Source organism: Euprymna scolopes, chromosome 5 (assembly GCF_053919585.1).
Source record: "Euprymna scolopes isolate OS-2025 chromosome 5, ASM5391958v1, whole genome shotgun sequence".
In the NCBI taxonomy this organism is placed as follows: Eukaryota; Metazoa; Mollusca; class Cephalopoda; order Sepiida; family Sepiolidae; genus Euprymna; species Euprymna scolopes.
This window is the reverse complement of record NC_136486.1, coordinates 118,768,811-118,793,127: the sequence shown is the minus strand read 5'-3', so window position 1 is coordinate 118,793,127 and position 24,317 is coordinate 118,768,811.

The window sequence follows — 24,317 nt, the reverse complement described above, 5'->3', positions numbered from 1 at the left end:
TTATGTGCTTCAAATACTGTGGGTTTTTTTTAATATTTGGTGACAGTTACGCGAAGTATCCTCATGCAAGGTTGTTCTGAAGAACCCTTGTAACAAAGAGACTGAAACACTCTAGAATTATTTCTATTCGAATTCAACACACTTTTTAGAAGAATTTTTATGTGTTCCCTGAATAGATCAAAGACTCTACTTTTACCTAAATAACATTAATTCAAGATGAAGCATGCTTTGGCTCTCTTTAGAACAAGTAGCTTGAGATCCTATCTTAGATTCTTTGCTGGCTTTCATGATAGACGCAATGACGAAGATGGAATTCGGTGTTGCTGAATGATAGATATGTCTGTATTGCAGCCTGTATAAATGAATATGAACGCATCAAGAGACGAGGAGTGTCTAACGCTAATTTGCTTATAATGGAATAAAAAGCTGATAATGAAAGTTTATAAGTTTTTCTTTCGAAGAGTCCTAAGAAATATATTTTAATATGATCGATGTGGCAACGATAAATATTTTTGTTCATAATGTACATTATCTGCGGTATCTGAATCCGCCATTTGGTTACACGTTAGTCGAAACTGTAATATCGAAACTTTTACTTTTTTTTTACAAAGGCATCACCACTTATAAAGAGACCACTAGAGGATAAGGCTTAAGAGTGTACAGTAGTCAATTGAACAATATAGTAATCGGTAGTAATGGAAATTCGGTAAATTTGGTAACTTATATGGAACGGCTCATTAAGAACTTGTTTACGTTGAACTTGAAGACAACCATATTGTAGTCAGCTGGAAAGCAGGAAAACGGAAGACGTTTCCACAAGCGTGCACTTCTGAGACAGAAGCTTTGTTCATGGAATCTACATTTAGGTTTAAGCATAGATAAAGAGTGGGCGGAAATTAATGATAGTGTTTTTAGATAGACGAGTGTTTCTTGTGAAAGTTTGGCGAGGGGAGACCATAAATTGAAGCCCATAAATTCAAGCCCATAAACTTGTCAAAACATGAGGCCTCCCCAATTGAGATCCATTCATTTTAATTGACGCCAGATGGCGATCAGAGCGTTGATTATGTAAAGATAGAAGCTTGGTTGTAGATGCATTAAAAGTAACCAGCCACATCTGTCTCCATTGTATCACGTGCGTAAGATTAGAGGAGAGAGAATCAGAGAGAACTTGGTCGTTTACAGTCGTAAATGTCCTACCGTAGACGATAATGTCACCAGCATAAATGTCTACGAATGATGTAAGGTTTTGATTTGGAAGATCATTAATGTTGACCCAGGATGGAACCCTTGAGGGACTCCAGCATTAATACTGTGAGCTTCTGATTTTTGCCCATCAACTTCTACTCTCATGAACCTATCAGAGAGAAATGATTTAATAATTGAGAAGACATTTCAAGCTATACCATAATAAAGAGCAATTGCCATAGAAAGGTTGCCTCCATCGATAGATTCGCTAATCCTATGAGATATAACTGTAAGCACGTCTGCTGTAGATCTAGCAGAACGGAAACCATATTGTGTGTCACTAAAAGGTTATATTTGCTGAGATGGTTGATTACTTCTCAATTTAACACAGATTCTAGCAACTTACTCATGACACACAGGAGACTTATTATCCTGTACTGAAAGGGAGATGAGCGATCACCTGAATGCTTTAATACAGGGCATACTGATGAGATTTTCCATGGTGATGGGAAGCAATTCTCTTTAAGATAACGTTTACACGGTTTTGTAAGTATGAGCGCTGGTTTTGGTTGAAGTTTTTCGAGTACTATAATTGGAATACCGTCAGGGCCAGTTGCTTTACTGGAATCAAGGTTTTTGATTAGCTTGGCAACATCTTGTACAGATATTTGTATATCACATCGCGTGTTTTCTGATACAGGAGGCAATATTGCGGGTTGACGGCCTTAATCACAAAGGGTAAAATTAGCTGCAAAGTTCTTGGCAAAGAGTTTGGCTTTACCTGATGCGGACGAGATTACCTCAGGTCCATTGATGATAGTTGGGATAAAGCAAACGCTTCTGTTCAGGCTTTTGTTTGCTATTTGCACAAAACTGGTGGGAACCAAGCCGCTGCTCAGCTACTTTGGAGTTGACGGATTGAGCATACAACTCCCTTGCGTTCTTTATTACTTTCTTACAATGGTTGCTGGCAGTCTTGAAAGCGGCTTTATTGTTAATACATCTATTATGTTGGAAGCAATGGAAACAGTGATTTCTGTGCGCAATAGCAGCAGCATATTTTTGAGAGAACCATGGCTGTCTGTTAGGCTTTTTCTGGTGCTTTTTCGAGGGTATCAAACGGTCTATACCTACAATTAAGTATTCCGTCAGGTCTGATACTATAGGGGAAACATTCTTTTTAAACATGGAATGTAGAGGTAGATCTGATATAAATTACACAGCTATCCCAGTCAGCCATAGAGTATAGACATTCTGTACGATGGAGAGGTACGTCTGAGGACTTATTACATTTTATCTTAATTGATACAACTGATTGATCGAAAGATCTAAGTGGAGACAGAACGGAAACTGAACATAGTTCAGGCCAAGTTGTGAGAAAAAGGTCTAGGAGACTCGCATACTGGCCGTCAGTGTCGGGCACATGGGTGGGTTCCTGCACATCTGAGTGAGGTCATAAACAATGGAGAAATCGTGAGATAACCTTCCCTCATCGGTCTTGTTTGAGTGAGTTAACCATTCCACATTGTGAACATTGAAGTCTCCACATATGTGAATGTTAGCTGAAGGATAAGCAGATAGGAGGTGGTCAGTTTCCTCAGATATGCTTTTAAATATAGTAACTCCGCTGTTGTGGGAGATATGGAGATTACATATAAACGCAGTAGTGTGAGCAAGTTCAACCCGCAAGCACATATAGGGTAAGTAAGGATTCTCTCTGGAGGCCATATTTAATATAGGCACATATTCCATGCCCAAGGCGATCTTGGGGGTCAGAATTGGAAGTTAAGTTAGAGTATACTTTAATTACACACTCATCCATGGAAATTGTCCAATGCTAGTTTCGCTTAGAAATAATAGGTCTGGTTTAGTCTCCAGTAATTGGTTTTCAACCTCTGGAAGGTTAGAACGTAGACCGTTGATGTTGGAGAAGGAGACATGGTCGTGGGGGTCTACGTTGGAAGTTGGAGGTTCGGGTGTACTCGTGTATTTTTTCTTGAAACTTGTCATGATGGAGTTCTTGAATTTGTTGATTAGGTCGACAGACTTGCTTAGAGCAGGACAGAGAGGGAAACTACCAGAGAAAAAGAAACGAAGAATATTTTTTAGCATATGATAAGGTAAAGCCGTAACATTTACCCACTAATATGGCATCGAAAGGCCCTACTAGAATCTACTGCATGGTCCAGAATCAATTCACCAAATGGGAATAGAGCAGCCCCAGTACTTTGCACCTGCTGATAGGACAGCCTCCTCAGTGGTTAATCCAAGGTTCGGGTCCCTTACTATAAGGCGGATAACGTCAGCCCAGATAAAACGTTTACCTCCAGCACCGTTACTAGTGACATTGCTACAAGGATAGACATAGAAACAGAAAATCTTTGACATATCTGGCGACTGTTCACGTTAAATACTTTCAACCTATAATACAGCTTTTTCTTCCTTTGTCAGAAAAATTACACATTAAACAATAAGAACTGAAGGACAAATAAAGAGAAGCGAGAGTAACGGGAGCTACTGATAACGTATCCACAATGCGTTCTCTACTCTCTATAAAAAAGAAAGTTATTTTGTTAAGCACTGTACTTAATAAAAGTCTGATTGGTGTGTTTAAGGGAAAGTATGGTGATAGATTCCCGTCTCACGAACTGAAAATGAATATAATTGTCTAATCTATTTATGCAATTAATTTGGTAGATATAATAAAGAAAATTTATGGACAAGAAGATCTATTAATAAATAAAACAATCAAAAAATATAAATTAAATACTGAAATAAAATGTAGTTATTAATATTTGAATCTAAAAAGATAAACTTTTTTTTAAATAAACCCTTAAAAACAATGATCGTCTTCCGAACTTCGGCTAGTGACGTTTTAAGGAATTGCGAGATAAAAGGAAAGCCAGGAGGAGGGGGTATGTAAAGAGAATAACATTGTTGACTCTATACTATTTCTAAGATCAACTTGGTAGATATAATTCATGAACGAGAAAAGCTATTATTAAATAAAACAATAAAATAATAAAAATATAAAACTACTTGAAACAAGTATTTTTTTTCTAATTAAATAAATATTAACCGTACTTTTACCTTAATAACATTAATTCAAGATGATTCATTATTGCGGAAACTTATTTTCAAGCAGTTATCGCTGTGAAATTAACCTGTTCTGACAAGTTATCCTCATGAAAAGTCTGTTAAGGTTGGATTATGCCCTTCGTTGTAAAGTAGGAGATTTCATCCACGAAGCCAATTGTCTACACACTTATAGGGTTGAATAAAGCTATGTGGTCGACAAAGGATACTCTGCTTGATGGGGTTTAAAATGACTTTGAACCATGCCTTGGCCCTCTTTAGAACAAGTAGGTTGAGATCTTGACTTAGATTTTGGCTGGCTTTCATGGTAGACGCAATGACGAAGATGGAGTTCAGTGCAGCTGAATATTTTTTTCAGGAACAATTACAAATAAGTTTCAGAGTCTATAGTAACTAAAAATGAACAAAATGCTCGTCGAAATTTCTTCTCTTGTCTATTTCCTTTTTAAATTATTTTATTGAACTAATGCTTCTTTTATTTTTATTGAACTGATGCTTCTTTTATTTTTCTGGCTTTTGCACGCAAACAAATAAAATGTTCAGTTTCGATGGAGAATAAAAACATCGTTGATTGTAATACACTATTATGCTCTCGGCGATACATTTCAATAATTATGCTCATTGATGGTGTAAATTAGGAATCACAAAAACGATTGAAAAATAATAACTCTATTTAAGTATATACTTAGTATAGTTTACTTGTTATTGTAAGAAAGTTGGCGATCGGCATTGTAAACGAATATAAAAACAATCCAATTATATGTACTTACACATAAGAATTGATGCACAGTAAAGCACCTCTTAGTAGATGACTAAACACACACACGTATATATATATATATTTTATGTGTTTATTTGTATTTCAAATATAAATTATGATAATGCAAATATCTGTTTTTGATAACCTGGGGTGTAAGATTCGAGCTGTAAAAAAATATTAAAGTATTTAAAAAAACTAAAATCAAATGTGACGTAAGAAATCGATGCTAAATAGAAAATCAGTTTTTATTCAGCATACAATTGTTTCGGACTTCAACCAAGATATATGCAAAATTCAAACTATATGAGGCATTTAATTAATTGATAGGGCTACACCTAATGTTCATAGAAAAGAAGTTATCAGCCATGGCAAGAAAAAATTCATGTAACATTCCACATTCATTATATAATGTGTATTTTTCTAACGGGGTTATTCGTTTACACATATACTCTCAAATGGTACGATATTAATATCATATGTCTTAAAGAACTGGCATAATTTGTTAGTATATATGCATATATATATATATATATATATATATATATATATGCGATATACGAGCATAAACATCTGCAAGTATATATATGCTAGTATATATATGCTAGTATATGAATGCTAGTATATATATGCTGGTATATATATGCTAGTATATGTATGCTAGTATATATATGCTAGTATATATATATGCTAGTATATATATGCTAGTATATATATATATATGCTAGTATATATATGCTAGTATATATATATGCTAGTATATGTATGCTAGTATATATATGCTAATATATATATATATGCTAGTATATATATGCTAGTATATGTATGCTAGTATATATATGCTAGTATATATATGCTACTATATATATGCTAGTATATGTATGCTAGTATATATATGCTAGTATATATATATATGCTAGTATATGTATAAATATATGTATAATAGGCTTATTGATATCTCGAAAATGAAATCTGTCTGTGTATGAGAGTTCTTTATCTATGGACTCGGAAACGGCTGGGCCGATTTTTAAGAATTTTCACGCGAAGGTACTTGATGTGTCTTGATGTATTCTTATGTAGGTTATGTATCGAAATGACTCGGATAATTATCGAAAACCGATAATCGAAAATATTCGATTAAAAAAGGAAATTCGATTTTGACTAAAGTTGACACTTTTACACAACTTAATATGTACAATTAAGAAATGTTATTACTGCAAAAGCAGAAATACCAAATCTATAAACTCTAGATTCTTTTCTAAGTTCGAAATAAATGTTTTGTTTAGAGCACAATTGATTCATGATACTTGACTTTTGCATTTTAAAATTTCAATGGGGCGATTTACACGTAATTTTATAAAATCAGCAGTAGATTATTTACAGTGCAATATAAACTACAATGTATTGTGGACTAAATCACTGCGGGCAGGTATATGAAGCTTCAGTTCAGTCCACTGGAAATGCAGTTCCTTACTAGAGCGGGCGTTCAATAGATTTCATTAAAAGATAGTATTTTTTTCCTGGGGGTGCCTTGGCATTGTTTTCTGAATCAAAACGCGCTTTCGGTTGATCAGAGTCGGGTACTTTTGCTTCAACTTTCCGTAAACGAGATCCAGTTGCTTACAATGAATAAAGTTCGGCATTAATGACATGTCCATTCGAAATCAACTCAAAAGTCACGATCCAATCAAAGTTCCAACACACGCACAACATGACGATTTGCTGAATCGATCTTGTTTTGTGAACCGACAGTGTCTCTTGCCAATTCTGAATCCATTACTTAGCTCGATTGAACATTTCTTGTTCGATGTAACAGTGCGCTTTTAAAAACGCTCGTCAAACGGATTGCTTAGCAATTTGCGGTAAATTTCAACTCGTCTGTTCGCTTTTAATTCAGTGAGTTTTTGTTTTGTTTTTTTGTTTTTTTACACAATGGTCACCACTTATCAAGGCCCGGAAGCCACTCAGGGATAAAGGCTATTGTAAGTACATTACGTTAGTGTGGAGATTTGATGAAGTGTTTACTTAAGGGGGCGGTTCATTAGGAATGTGTTAAGGTTGGACTTGAATACACCAAAGTTGTAGTCAGGTGGGAAGCAGGCAGACGGAACAGACTTCCACAGGCGTGCAGTTCTAAGAAAGAAGCTTTCTCCATGGAATCCATGTTTTGATTTAGGTACAGATAAAGAGTGGGGGAAATTTTTCGCAGTGGATTCAGCAAGACGGGTGGTTTTCGTGAAAGATTGGCGAGGGGGGACCAGAGATTGGAGTTCGGGACGAGCACCTGCCATGGAAATAACGATAAAACAAGGATAGGCTCGCAACGTCTCTTCTGTGGGAAAGAGGTTGCAGGGTAGAGAAAAGGGCATCCCCCACTAAGCGACGAAGTCTATTTTGTACTCTGTCAAGGCAGGATATGCTGTTTTTAGCAGCTCCTGTCCAGATATGGCAGCAGTATTGCATCCTTGGACGTACTTGGCTTTTATATAGATAGAGAATTGCATCAGTAGTGAGATATCTTCTGGAGTGGTAGAAGGAATCCACCATCTTTCCAGCGACCTTGGCAACAGACTTGATGTACGTGTTCCATTTCAGATCAGGAGTAAAGGTCAAACCCAGGAGCTTGTCAAAACACGGGACCTCTCCCAGACGAGAGCCATCCATCCCAATTGATGCCAGATGGGATCAGAGCGTTGATGATTTAACGATAGGAGTTTGGTTTTAGATGCATTAAAGGTAACCAGTCACGTCTTCCCCCACTGAACCACGCGCTCGAGATCAGAGGAGAGAGAATCAGAGAGAACTTTGTCATTTACAGTCTTTGATGTGTTGCCGTAGATAGTCATGCCATCAGCATAAATGTCAACGAATGATTAAAGTATGTGTTTAGGGAGGTCATTGATGTAGATCAGGAAGAGAGTTGGGCCCAGGATTGACCCCTGAGGGACTCCAGTATTAATACAGCACGCCTCCGATTTTTGTCCATCGACCACTACTCTTATGAGCCTATCGGAGAGAAATGATTTAATGATTGAGAAAACATTTCCAGTTATACCGTAGCTGGAAATCTTGTGAAGAAGATCCTTATGCCATACCTTGTCGAAGGCATTTGATATGTCAAGAGCAATTGCCCTAGAAAGGAAGCCTTTGTCAAGAGATTCACTAATCCTGTGAGATATAACCGTCAGCACATCTGCGGTAGATCTAGCAGAGCGGAAACCATATTGTGTGTCACTAAGAAGGTTGTTTCTGCTGAGGTGGTTGACTATTTCTCTATTGAATATGGATTCCAGCAACTTACTCATAACACACAGGAGACTTATTGGTCTGTACTGAGAGGGAGATGACTTATCACCTGAATTCTTAAATACAGGGCAAACTGATGAGTTCTTCCAGGGAGTCGGAAAGCACTTCTGCTTAAGGCAGCGCTTAAACAGTTTCGTAAGTATGGGAGCAAGTTCTGGTTGAAGCCTTTTTAACACTTATAATTAGGATGCCGTCAGAGCCAGTTGCTTTACTGGAATCAAGGTTCATGATTAGCTTGGCGACCTCATGCACGGATATTTGTATGTTACCTAGCGTGTTCTGTGTTATAGGAGGAAATATGGGGAGTTGATGGCCTTCGTCGCATAGGGTAGAATTAGCTGCAAAGTTCTTGGCAAATAGTTTGGCCTTGTCTGATACTGACGAGATGACCTCTGGTCCATTGATAATGGTTGGGATAGAACGCACACTTCTGTTCAGGATCCTATTTGTTATTTGCCAAAACTTGTTGAAACTAAGCCGCTGATCAGCTACCTTGGATTTTACAGACTGGGCATATAGCTCTCTTGCATTTTTTATTACTCTTTTACAGTGGTTGCTGGCAGTCCTGAAAGCAGCTTTAGTCTCAGTGCATCTATTACGTTGGTAGCTATGGAAAAAGTGATTTCTGTGCGCGATAGCAGCAGCACATTCTGGAGATAACCATGGCTGGCTGTTAGGTTTTTGTTGGAATTTTTTAGATAGTATGAATTTGTCTATGCCTACAATAAACCATTCGGTCAGATCTGATACTATAGAGGACACTTCCTTTTTAAACATGGGGTGCAGAGGTAAATCAGATATGAATGTACGGAAGCTATCCCAGTCAGCCATAGAGTATCTGTATACAGTACGGTGGAGGGGCGGGTTCGGGAACAATTTGAGTGAGGTCATAAGCAATGGCAAAATCATGACAAAACCTCCCACTATCGTCTGTCTTATTTGAATGGGTCAGCCATTCCACGTTATGGATGTTGAAGTCACCACAGATGTGAATGTTAGCCAAGGGATGTGCAGACAGGATGTGGTCTATTTTCTCATATATGCTCTTAAAGATAGTAACTCCGCTGTTGTGGGGCCGATAGAGGGCAAATATGAATGCAGTGGTGTTAGCAAGTGCAACCCGGAAGCACATATAGGGTAAATTAGGATCTTCTCTAGAGATATCCCTGCCACACGGGAAGCCATCTTTAATGTAGGCACATATTTCATGCCCATGGCGATCTTGGGGGTCAGATTTAGCTGTTAAGTTAGAGTATCCGTTAATTATGAACTCATCTAGGGAAGTGGTCGGCCCTATTCCAGTTTCGCTTAGAAATAATATGTCCGGTTTCGTCTCCTGTAATTGGGTTTCAACCTCTGGAAGGTTGGAACGTAGACCCCTGATGTTGGAGAAGGAGACCTGGTAGTAGGGGTCTACGTTGGAAGATGGGGTTCTAGGTTTATTCGAGTTTTTTTCTGGAGATATTTCATGTTGAGGTTTTGGGATTTGTGGGACAGGTCGGCATACTTGGTTAGAGCAGGACAGAGAGGGAAAGTAAGAGAGAAAAAGACAGGAATTTTTTTGTGTAGCACACGAAAAGGTAAAGCCGTAACAATTACCCACTAGTATGGCATCGAGAAGCCCCACCAGAGTACTGCATGGTCCAGATCCACTCACCAAATGGCAATACAGCAGTCCCAGTACTTTGCGCCTGCTGATAGGACAGCCTCCTTAGTGGTTAATCCAAGGTTCAGGTCCCTGACTATCAGGCGGATAACGTCAGCCCAGACAAAACGTTTACCTCCAGCATCCTTACTAGTGACATGGCCACAAGGACAGACATAGAGACAGAAAAATTTCCGACATCTCAGACTGCTGTACACCAATTACTACCGACCTTTAAGCAGCTTTTTGTTCACTTTTTGTCAGAAAAATCACTCATTGAATAAGGACTGAAGGACAAAAAAGGAGCAGCGAGAGTTACTGGAGCTGCCTATAACACATCCACTGTATTATCTACTCTCCATAAAAAAGGGGAGGAGGGGAATAGGTACAAGTGACTTATTTATATCTAAGTAGTAAGTCCGGTGCTAAGTTATCAATTCAGGACACTTTTGATCATAATCTCCCCTTTCATATTAATGGGTGGAAGTTTGTCGTTATCTATCGAGTTTGAATCATTGGAGCTTCACCTTATAATTAAAATCCAATAATTAACTATTATCAATTTGTAAAGTCGGCTTAATATTAATTTACATTCGAGTTTAGATAATTATTCAAGGTTTTAATTTAGGAGGTTCGTTTTCATAGGTGAATTTTTCTTTGCTAATGTCACTGTATTATATTTCGATAATGGAAAATAAGACTAACTATATTAGATGGTTTGATTGGCTAGCCAAGAAGCAAGCATTTTCAATATAGGCAAGCTTGCAGTAATAGTATATATGAAAAACATTTAGGAAGAATTTTTAAAATACTTAACGTCTATTTGCCATAATGTTCCGACGTCTTTTTCCAACTGGCATATTTTCCTTTCTTTCTAGAGCGTAAGAAGATTTCTATTTTCGGATAACATGTGCTTGTGTTCCTATCTATTTATAGAATAAAAGTCGTTACGTTCAGATGTGTAAATATTAAATTTACATTTTTTTTTAAGTTCTAGTTTGTGCGGATCTTGGCGCGGCCTTTTGTAAACAAAATCAAATTGCTTCAGGTATCTGCGAATTGGCGATTTGCAAACCAAGCTCATAACCAAATTCTCGAATGCTCTATAAAAGCGCAATGTCCAACCTGGTTTACCGATCTGCGCCATTCAACTTTAACGGCTGTCCCAATGACCTCCGCGACAAAATTTCCTCTGAGATGGGTATATATGCTGATGACACAACACTCTTTAACAGGCATGACAGGAAAACAAATGAACACATATCCAAAGAAATGGCAAAAACACTAGAGGATTACCTCCAATCTGTAGTGGAATGGGGACAAAATGGATGGTCACATTCAATGCTGCCAAGGCTAAACTGGTTTCCTTCAATAATTACAAGAAACCTTCTCTGCCACCAATAGCCATGGCCAGTGACTCTTTATCTGAGAGTACATCTTTCAAACTGCTTGGCCTAACGTTCACAGGAAACATGAGTTGGAACAATTGCATTGAAAGCATTGCCAGGGCCGCTGCGAAGAACGTAGGTTCTCTCTACCGTGCTAGAAAACTACTAACAGCCGAAAATATTTTGTACCTCTATAAGGCCACCATTCGCCCATGTATGGAGTATTGCTGTCACATTTGGGCTGGTGCATCTGCTACTAGTCTCTCGCTCCTACACAAGGTTCAAAAGAGAGTCGCCAATCTGATAGGCATTGAACAGGCATATAAGCTTCAGCCTCTGTCCCATCGACGAAACGTTTCATCCCTCTGCCTGTTCTACAAGTATTTTAATGGCGAATGTTCTGGCGAACTGCAGACACTTGTGCCCCCACGACGTAGACGCCCTCGACAAAACCGACAGGCAGCTAAATCCCACCCCCACACAGTAGAGATCCTTAGATGTAAAAGATCTTTCTACTCCAGTAGTTTCTTCCCCAGAACCGCTAGACTCTGGAATTCCATTCCAAGTCCCTGCTTCCCCAACTGTACTGACATGCAGAAGTTCAAGTGTAACGTGAACCGACATCTTGCTGCCCAAATTCCAACATAGTACACCAGTAGTTGTTGCCCCTGATAGTAGCCCCCTACACCAAAGTGGCAATGTGCCTTGTTTGGGGTGAAAATGTAATAAATATATTTATATATATATATATATATATATATATATATATATATATATATATGCAATTGTTCCTTGACCTTACGCTGCACAACATTCTTCTGCAACTTTATTGGTTGAAAGACCCCGCTTCCATCAGTAACAAATAAAAACTGTCATCTCAATTTTATCAATTGCCATCTTGAATAGAAAAATGAAGATCACTAAAACAATATAAGCGCAAAAAAACATTTACAATTACATAAAAATTAAAATTTTCGTAAGTGTTTTCGTTATTTAGGTACATTGACATATTGTTGTGTGGACTCATACATAGAACAACAGATAAACTCTCCCAAAACTGTGTTTAAAAGACCTAGAAATACGACTATCAATGTGGTGTGGGTACCTCGTATTACGCCCTCTTGGCGTTACGTGTTACGATATTTGCTCTTTATATATTCTGTTTTATTTCAACACAATTTACCTTTTCTGACCATATTCGTGTCTGTGTTTTCCTTAGTGACTCTTTCGGGACACAGCAACTTGGTGACAAAGAAATCGAATTTACAAAGGGGTTACTCGCGATAACTTTGCGACGAATAACTCTAATGTCGATTGCGTGACACTGCTGTCCGAACTTTCACTTTCTGGTTGCCACTTGACGCGTCTTCTCTCCACTCCAAAACGAACTTCTGTAACTTTAGCTGTTCTCTCCCCGAATCTTGCTTTTCTATTCTACAAATACAACTTCTCTGCTCGCAATCTAAATTCAGAATGCCCTCCTTTCCCAAATCACTCCTCTTTTATCTCCAATCAGGAGCATCTCATTTGCATACCTTGTGGTCACCCTGTAGGCATATAAAGAAACAGGGCAGCCATTTTTGTTTCTTTCTTCTTCATCATGAACACGAGGTAAGCCACACAAAAACGCGGTCGGTCGTTCTTGTTTCTTTTTTCTTCATTTACACCACACGCCCCCCTGATCTTCGAGATCAATAGGATACTTCGTAATCCTCCATCCAAGCAGGCCGCCTCCTCTCACGTCGAGGCCTCTGGGGGACAACTTCTCGGGGGTTAACGTTTTCAGGTTCACTACAACGCGGGCCTAAGTCAGGTCGAGCAGCATCATTTGCTTCTCGGTGGCCCTCGATTTCCCCTTCTTCACTGCCCTCACTGCATACCGGCAATGTCACACGACGCAGGTCTAAGATATGCCGGGGAACGCCATTCACCATCACATTGTTCTTCGACTGCAATCCTATTACGACCCCTCTTTTCCAACGAGTGGTACACTGTGCATTGGGGGGTTTCACCCACACCTCTTCAACTACTTTGATAGTGGCTTCTTCACTCTCAATTCCTGCTGTTTTGTTGCACGGATGCCGCCACTTATATGTGAAAACGGCCCTATGAGGCACAGTTGTCTCATCTTGTTTGGTCTTCGGCGAGATGCTATACCAAAACACCGCCTCTATGGGTGATACGTTGCTTTTTTCCGCAGAGGCTTTAATGGTGCGATGATTCCTCTCCACTATTCCGTTGCCACTCGGCCGATACGCTGCTCTGAAAAATTGCCTTACTCCCCACTTATCGCACACCCCTGTAAAGGCTTCTGATCGGAAAGCGGGGCCATTGTCCGTTAAGAGTTCCTCAACCGGCCCTCTCTCCAAAAATATCTCCTCGATGACCCCTCCGATCGCCCATGCAGCTTCTGCCCTGATCTCTCTCCAGATAGCAAACCTTCCCGGTCCACAGTCGACCATCGACAGATACAATTTGTGGCGATAGTGTGTCACATCAATGGCCAATCGCTTCCAGTTCTCCGCAACGTGTAGCTCTCCTGCTTCGTGTCTGGACGGTCCAGGGTCAATTGAATGGCACTCTCGACAGTTCTCCACCACCTCCCTAACCTCCTCCTCGGTGGTCTCCGGGTAAACCTCTCTGGCTAGGAATAACGTTCGTTCTCGACCAAAGTGGTGCATTTCGTGTGACTCTTTGACTTCTTCCCCTACACAACATACCGAGGAGACCTCCTTTCCCTCCTGCAGCCAGGCCTTCTTCACGCGTGTCATCGAATCCGCCGAAATAGCTTGTCGATTGCGTGACACTGCTGTCCGAACTTTCACTTTCTGGTTACCACTTGACGCGTCTTCTCTCCACTCCAAAACGAACTTCTGTAACTTTAGCTGTTCTCTCCCCGAATCCGACTTTTCTATTCTACAAATACAACTTCTCTGCTCGCAATCTAAATTCAGAATGCCCTCCTTCCCCAAATCACTCCTCTTTTATCTCCAATCAGGAGCATCTCATTTGCATACCTCGTGGTCACCCTGTAGGCATATAAAGAAACAGGGCAGCCATTTTTGTTTCTTTCTTCTTCATCATGAACACGAGGTAAGCCACACAAAAACGCGGTCGGTCGTTCTTGTTTCTTTTTTCTTCATTTACACCACATCTAATTTTGTAGAAAAATGGAAAAGGATAAACGTATACCAGTAATTACACGCAGAAGCTATCAGACATGAGAGTAATATTTTCAACAAACAAAATACTTTCTTGCTGTAAGAATTTTAGACTAGAGTCTTGGACTATGAAAACACCACATATTTTTAAACTAATTGCGAAAAAAAAAGAGAAAACGGGTCGTGTTTTTTGACACTGGAAAAAATATCAAAGCAGCTCCCATAGATATTTCCATTTAAAACGGCAAACATGTTTTTTCTCTAATGATTTTTTTTCTTTATAGAAAAAGAAAACGTAAGCTCTTTCAACATATAGAGATAAACTGTGATTAGTAATATTACAATTCTTTTTTCGAGTGAGAAAATTTCACTCTTGGAAACAAGTCTGCAAGATGGACGTCTTTAAAGAGGTTATTTTATGGATGTTTTACTAGCAACAAGAACTTCGAAAATAGCGAAAATAGCAGATCCTTTAACAACAGAAAACTGAAAAAAGACCGATTCAGCAACAACAAAAAATATAAAAGAATTAGGAATTAATTCTCAAAAGCTTATCCAATAAACCAAAACCGGAAAGTTTCACAATGTTTCGCATAAAACGATAAAAAATAACGTGGATACGTTTATCTACGTTTATGACTAAGAATAAACGTTCGGCATATTCTTTAGGAAGCCTGAAAACCTTTTCAACGGCGATTGCGACGATTGATCTGGTAAGAAAAACGTGCGTATGCATATACGAAAGGTTCGTGGACTACATTCTTCCTAAAATGACTACAGATCTGGACTTCACGGAAACCGTTTAGTTATTTTCTGACTTTTTTTAGTTCAAATTATATCACTGTTTCTTTAAAATTGACGATTTTTTAATATGACTATGCGGGATGGCAAAGTGAATAAAACGTTCGCGTCGGTCGTAAACAAACACTGTAAGAATTTTAGACTAGCAGGATTATCAGCAGATGATTTTAAATGCTTCATTATTGCTTTATGGCTTATGTCGAAAAAAAAAATGCTGAGATTAGACGAAGAGTATTAGTAAAGCTCAATATCCTTCTACAGAAACTTTCAGCGGATTGCCAACGTGTTTTAAGTATGAGAAGTGGACCCAAAACACTAAGGAGTCTGGCGTAGCTTAGTTATGGAAATTAAAGTACACTTTTAAAAATGACGCTTCCAAAAAAGAAAAACGAATATGTCCAGTCTCAGTATAAAACAAATGTCCCCCCACCATAAAAAGAAATGAAAATGGCTACGCATAGGTTAAAAATGAACGAACTTTTCAAAAGCCGTAAATTACTTACTAGACCCTGTGACCAGTTCGGCGAACTGTATTAAGAAAAAGACTGCACATTTAATAAGAAAAATGTCCAAATTGTGGCAACCTTGGTCACAAAATGTCGCATTGTCAAAATAAAATATATCTAAGCGTCAGACAGACTAAATCTAGCGGAAAGACCGACGAGAATTTACGCAAGTATGTAATTGTCAATATATCTTACAAAACTATGAAATTACAGCGAGATACTAGATCTCATCTGTAAATTATGAAACTAAATACGTGACAAAAACTTCACAAACCGCATTTGAAAAAAAAAACTCTAAAATCGCACGTACAGGGACTAGAAATAATTTTTTTTCAGAAGTATACTTGCCAGTAAATTTAAACAGCACTATTAAAACACTGAAGTTGTATGTTCTAAAAACATATTCAAATCTATTTAATTTGAATTGGATAACTAGTTTTAAAATTTGGGATTTATCAGCCAACATTTTAATCAGAAAACATGTAAGCTGAATAATGTTAAAGAAACGAAAACATACCGTACTAAATCCCTTAAAACTCATCTAATCTCATGTAAAAAAAAACGCTTTCAAAATGAATTGCATACAGGAAATTAAATAATGCACTAAAAAGATAATGCGTATAATTCGAAAATACCTTGAAGATACACGAAACGACAATTAAAATGTGAGCAAAAAGTAAAAGCTTTGCAAATAGTTGCATAAAAAGATGTTAAATGCAACCAAAAGGAGTTGAAGCGTTTAAAGAACACAAAAAACAAGATACACTCATGCAGCATGTAAGATTAGAATTACGAAGATGGTTCGACTTTGCCAGTTTCTAGCATTACAGTTTCTTTGCGTAAACATAGAAATAGCAAGTTAACCGAACCTGCGCAATGGAATTGGAATATCATTCAGAAAATAATGAATTATATGACTAAAGAAACGCAGAACTTAAATAAAATTTTAAAGGTATTGCGATACCGTGTATATTATTAATGATAAAAGAGTACTTGCAAAACGCCACTAGAATCAAATAAAACGTCATTCAGATGACACTATATACACGCTATACGTAAGAGTAAAGCCGATCGATACCATTTTCAAGACATTTGATCACGACTAATCTACATCAGAAAAGTGACTGTCTAGCGGAAATAAAATTCACCGACCACTAACTAACGACCTAAAGCGGAAAAGATATTTACAAGTTTTTTGCAGAGCAAAAAAGCCTGGGAGTAGGAGGTGAGGGAGTTGTGGGGACTCATCCATGCACAAGATATAAACACTTTCAAACAGTATAAATTGAGTGAAGACTCACGGTGTGGTCAGTGTACTTTCGTAGTCCGCCATCTTGGCAGTTCTTACTGCGACGATTGCTCTTTGTATATGCCTTTTTGTTACAATATATTTTACCTTTTCTAGCTCATTTCCGTGTCCGTGTTTTCCTTAGTGACCCTTCCATGGCTAGGAACCACCCAGAGGTATGCATTTCTCCCATCGTTTGATGCAGCTCTGGAAGCCGTTTTTGTAAAACACCCCAGGTTGGTCATCTTACCACGATGTGACTTCAGAAATCAAGGCTGCATCATCTGGGAAACGCTTTCCTTTCAAAAACAACTTCATGGCTGGGAAGAGGTGAAAGTCAGAGGGTGCAAGGTCAGGAGAGTAGGGAGGATGGGAATGGGTTTCATAACCACACGCACGTGCTTCTCATCTGGCAACATGCGAGTTGTGGACCGGGGCGTTGTCCTGCAGGAGGAGGGTACCTTTGCTGATCTTGCTCCGCCTCTTGATTTTGATAGCTTCCCTTATTTCCTCAAAAGTGAAACATAATAAGCTCCTGGAATTGTGATACCCTTTGCCAGGAAATCTGTCATCACTACTCCGTCCTTGTCCCAGAAGACTGAGCATGACCTTACCAGCGGAGGGCTTCACCCTTGCCTTCTTTGGAGGTGATGAATCCAAGTGCTTCAACTGCATTGATTGGGCTTTGGTCTCTGGATCATAGTGATAGACCCAGGTTTCATTCTGTGTAATCAGTCTTTTGAAAAACTTTAACTTATCTTCTTGGCGCATCTCCAAATTCATTCTCGAACACTCGATACGTTCTCGCTTCTGGAATGGTGTGAGCAACCTGGGAATCCATCTGGTAGACACCTTATGCATATGAAAATGGCCATGAATGATAGGTTCCACAGACCCTTTACTAATCTTGACATCTTGGGCTATTTGGCGAATAGTAATGCGCTGATCTTCCAAAATTGCAGCCACAACTTGACAAACAGATGCCTCATCAATGGCAGAAGGGGAGTGACCAGGCCTGGGAGCTGTTTTCACAGACTTCCTGCCATGCTTGTATACACGATGCCATAGTTTTACAAGGTCATATGATGGGGCATAATCACCAGACATTTCTTTCATTTCATGAAAAGTCTCCTGTAGTGTGCGTCCTTTCAAATACAAAAACTGGATCACTGCTCGACATTCAACAGGCTCCATTTCACACCTGACTCAGTTCAAACACCAGTAAAACAGAAACCACACTTAGTTCAGAGCTGTAATTTGCCATATAACCTGTAGAGATATAAATAATTGTCCATGCAAAATTTCAGCTTGTTCAGACAACTGGAAGTGAGTTAGGGGAATTACTTATTGCACGCCCCTCGTGTATATATATATATATATATATATATATATATATATATATATACAGGGTATTCAGTAATAACCGTTACAAAGGTTTTTACTTGTATTTAATAAATAAACAAAAAAATTATAATTACATTAATTGAAATGTATAAAATAATATTATGGTCATGAAAAGATAAACTTCTTAATCGTTTGGGTATTTTTCCCCATTCCTTGGTCAGTTTCTTTTTCAGAGCGTCCAAACTGGTGTGGTGTGTAGCTGAGACTTTGCTCTCCAAGATTGATCAGATTGCAAAGTCTAGTGGGTTCAGATCTGAAGATGATGGAGGCCATTCTTCCTTCGAGATGAAAGCAGGCACATTCTTTGTCAGCCTGCGTCTTTTTCGCTCCATGAGCAGGTGCAGAGTCTTGCTGAAATGACCAACGCCTGTTTTTGAAATACTTTTCCGCCCAGACCAACAATGCAGACTCAAGAATGGATGTGCGATAATTTTCCTGATTCAATTTGAAAACGAGGGGACTTCTTCCCGTCTCTATTACCGCTACCCAGACCATCACTGAGGCGGCACCTTGCCTCCGAGTTACCACCCGAGACTCGACTTCACTTTTACGCGACCAAATCCGATCATTTTGGATGTTAACGTACTGTTGGACGTCGAATTTCTTTTCGTCATTGAAAACCAAATAAGGAAGCGTGCCAGCAGTGAGGCGAGATAGGATGAGCTCAGCTCTTTGCGCACGTTTCTCGATAGAACTTGCAGATAACAGTTGCTTCTTCTTGTGTTTCTACGCAGATGTTTGGAGATCAGTCTGGAGAATCGTAGACATCATTCCAATTGACACTTTACCCTTTTTAGCGAGATTTCTGAGGGATCTTCTTGGGTTCCTTCTAAGCTTCTCTCTTGTGGATTTTACTAGTTTTGGGATCCTGGCAGAACGAGGCCGTCCTTGATCAGGTTTATTAACAATGTCACGAGTTGACTTGAACCGTTTAAGTGTTCGCTAGACCAACATTCTGTTGATATTTAAGGTCTTTGCTATGTCAGGTGCTGTCTTCCCAGATTAGAATTGCTCTACAATGGCGGTTCTTTTTTGTAAATCCTGTGGCATTCTGATCAAAACTAACGTTTCAGTTATAGCTTAGATTTATACAACTGAAAAACATAAAAAAATATAGATAATTTGTTAAATATAGAAAATAAAAGAACCTCGTAACGGTAAATTTTGAACACCCTATATATATATATATATATATATATATATATATATATGTGTATATATATATATATATATATATATATATATATATATATATATAACAAACCAAACTGTCAATTTTTGGTTTTCACACTTGAAACATGATATATAGGGAATTTTGGCCTGTGAAACAAATTCGATGTGGTTTTTAGCGTGTCAAAATATCTGCTAAGGGGTCAAAATTGAGAGAAAGTGGAATTTGGCATGTGTACGTCGGCGAACCGGTTACTCTTACGCGTGCACGATTATACACGTACACGGTAAAGTCCGTTAATTATTAAGATTCTGATATTAGCTCAAATGGTAACGAATAAGGTTGGTGTGCTAGCCGTTTTGATTTTTATTCTAGCTGATGATTTTTTTAACTTTAGAAATAATTGCTATATTATGTGCAATAGCTTGGTTCTATTATAATAATATATACACAATCTGCAGCTAATATTCATGTCTGTGGAGACTTTAATGTTCACAATGTGGAATGGTTAACTCACTCAAACAAGTCCGATGATTAGGGGAGGTTCTGTCATGATTTCTCCATTGTTTATGACCTCACTCAGATTGTTCACAAACCCACCCGTGTGCCCGATACTGACAGAAAGTATGCGAGTATCCTAGACCTTTTTCTTACAACTTGCCCCAAACTGTGTTCAGCTTCCGTTCTGTCTCCACTTGGATCTTCCGACGACTCTGCTGTATCAGTTAAGATAAAAATGAAATGTAATAAGTCCTCAGACGTAATTCTCTATCGATACTCTACGACTGACTGGGATAGCTTCCGTACATTTATATCAGATCTACCTCTGTGTTCCATGATTAAAAAGGATGTGTCCTGTACAGTATCAGAACTGACGGAATGGTTAATTGTAGGTATAGACGGTTTCATTCCCTTGAAAAAATTCCAGCAAAAAACTAACAGCCAACGATGGTTCTCTCCAGAATGTGCTGCTACCATTGCACACAGAAATAACTTTTTCTATTGCTTGCAACGTAATAGATGTAATGACACTAAAGTCGCTTTCAGAACTGCCAGAAACCACTGTAAAAAATTAATAAAGAACGCAAGAGAGTTGTATGCTCAGTCTGTCAACTCCAAAGTAGCTGAGCAGCGGCTTAGTTCCCACCAGTTTTGGTAAATAGCAAACAAAAGCCTGAACAGAAGCGTGTGCTTTATCCCAACTGCCATAAATGGACCTGCGGTAATCTCGTCAGCATCAGACAAAGACAAACTCTTTGCCAAGAATTTTGCGCAAACTCTACCCTTTGCGACCAAGGCCGCCAACCCCCAATATGTCCTCCTGTATCAGAAAACACGCGATGTGATATACAAATATCTGTACGTGATTTTGCCAAGCTAATCAAAAAACCTTGATTCCAGTAAAGCAACCGGCCCTGACGCTATTCCAATTATAGTACTCAAAAGACTTCAACCAGAACTAGAGTCCGTCCTTACAAAACTGTTTAAACGTTATCTTAAGGAGAATTGCTTCCCATCAACCTTGAGAATCTCATCAGTATATCCTGTTTTTAAGAATTCAGGCGATCGCTCATCTCCCTCTCAGTACCTACCAATACGTCTCCCGTTCGTCATGCGTAAGTTGCTTGCATCTGTGTTAAATAGAAAAGTAATCAACAATCTCAGCAGCCACAACCTTCTTAGTGACACGCAATATGGTTTTCGTTCTGCTAGATCTACAGCAGATATGCTTACAATTATATCTCATACGATTAGCGAATCTCTCGACGGAGGCTACCTTTCTAGAGCAATTGCTCTTGACATATCAAAGGCCTTTGATAGAGTATGGCATAAGCGTTTACTTCACAAGATCTCCAGCTACGGTATAGCTGGAAATGTCTTCTCAATTATAAAATCATTTCTCTTTAATAGGTTCATAAGAGTAGTGGTTGATGGGAAGAAATAAGAAGCTCTCAGTATTAATGTTGGAGTCCCTCAGGGGTCTATCCTGGGCCTAACTCTCTTCCTGATCTATATTAATGATCTTCCAAATCACATCCTTGCATCATTCGTAGACATTAATGCTGATGACACTAATATCTATGGTAGCATCTAAGACCGTAAACGACCAAGTTCTCTCCGATTCTCTCTCCTCTGATCTTGAGCACGTGGTACTGTGGGGAAAGGAGTGGCTTGTTACTTTAAATGCATCTAAAACCAATCTTTTACCTTCACATCATCAACGCTCTGATCCCCATCTGGCATCAATTGAAATGAATGGGTCTCAATTGGGGAAGCCTCATGTTTTGATAAGCTGGCCTTTACTCCTGATCTTAAATGGAACACATACATTAAATCTGTTGCCAAAGCCGCTGGAAAAATGGTGGGATCCTTCTATCGATCCAGTATATATCTCACTGCTGATGCAATTCTCTATCTATATAAGAGCCACGTACGTCCTGATATGAAGTGTTGTTCCCACATTTGGTCATGCGCTGCTAGAAAGGACTTATCCTGACTTGATAGAGTTCAAAATAGACTTCGTAGCCTCGTAGGGATGTCCTTTTCTCTTCCCTGCAGCCTCTATATTGCGTGTTTGTCTCTGCTTTATCATTATTTTCATGGCAAGAGCTCCGATATATGGTCCCCCCTTGCTGAATTTTCACAAAAAAACACCCGTCTAGTAGAAAGCACTATCACTAATTTCCCCCCACTCTTTATCTGTGCCTAAATCTAAACGTAGATTCCAGGAACAAAGCTTTTTTCTTAGGACTACACGCCTATGGAATTGTCTTCCGTTTTCCTACTTTCCAGCTGACTACAATATGGTTGTCTTCAAGTCTAACGTAAACAAGTTTTTGATGAGCCGTTCCATATAAGTTAACAAATTTACCGAGTTCCCATTACTAACGATTACTATATTGTCCAATTTCTACTGTACACTCTTTAACCCTTATCCTCGAGTTGCCTGTTGGCCTTAATAAGTCGTGATGCATATGTAAAATAAATACAATATATTATAGCTAAATGTATGCTGCTACTTTAAAATTCCGGGTGAACTGTTATATACCTGTGTGTGTGGGTAATAATAATAATAATAATAATAATAATAATAATAATAATAATAATAATAATAAGGGGACGGAAAATCATAAACGCATAAATATGTAGAAATTAATAATAAATAAAAACTGAAAATTACAAATAAATAAACTGTGATAATTTTACAAGGAAATCCTATTTTTTTGGTGTTTGGATATTTGGTAGAAATATTTCGAGGATATTTTTTTATCCAGCTTTTAATGAGGTGTAAACGATGTTCTTGAAAACGGCGAATTAAGAATTATATTTTCTAATCAGGTTAAAGTGTCACGTCTCGAATCATACATTTGTTGTCTTTTCATTTGTGGTAAAAACGTAACTGGGAGGAAAAGAAAAAGGAAAATTAAGAAACGAACGTGCTTAATTAAATCTGAATGCACGTGGCGGATGAGGCTAGTTACCATTCACGACTAAGTTTTGATTTGGCGTCTGATGTCTGTTTCGCATTTTGTATGCATGAAAAACACAAAACAGAGAAAAAACAAATATTCTCTAGTTAAATCTTGTTATTTGAAGTTGATAGCGTAATTAATTGACGAGCAATATGTTTTGAGAATTTATACCTACCATTAATATTTTACCGTTTTGCGTATGTCTGTCTTTTGTTTTCTTGATTTTTCGTAATTTACAATTTTTATATCCAGTTTAATTTTTAATGTATGAGATGCACGCGCTGAATAAGTGGGTTGATTCTATAATATTTAAATTTTGATTTTTGATGTGCATAATAATATATTAAAAAGAAATATTGCTGGTGAGATGAAAAGAACTTGTAGGAGCTCTAAACTTCGATATCTGAATTTAAGCTCCTAGTTAATTCATAAATCCATTGTATTCCATCTTCTTGGAGTACAGTATGAAATAGAACGGTTTTGATATACATCATAAAATGGATACTATTATTACCGTCTATAAACAATATAGCTTCACAAACACAGAGTCAACATTTAAATTTAATATGATCAGACGACTAGGCAATATATAATATAGGTTTTGCGCATATTATCAGTCTCTTTTATTCGTTATCATAAATTCTCAAAATAATCCTTCTGAGGCTCACATTCCAAAACAAGTCATATTTAGTAGCACAATATTTTCTTAATATATTTCTCCTCTCCCTCTCTGCAACGACACCGGGACTTTTACTAGATTTGTCAAAGTTTATCACACCGGCGCCGCTTGTTTACCTTTCAGTTCTATGCATGTAACATTAGTTCTTTCGTCTGCACGATTTGAAAGAAGACACCTCTCCTCACAAGTCCCAGTCAATCTTATTGACTACTAGCAGGGCTACCCGGCGTTGCTCGGGACCGTATAAACAATGAAAAAACAAAAGCAGATATTGAATATATGTTTTATTCTTAGGGGAGAGGAATCTTTCATCTCTATGTATTATTTGTTTTATCTACCCTAGGACTGGTATTGTTCATGTTTTATCCCTAGTGTAGGTAATTTACAGCATGTACATGAAATTGTTTTACCTTAGGGAGAAGAGAACAGGTAATATACAACATAATGTGTCTAT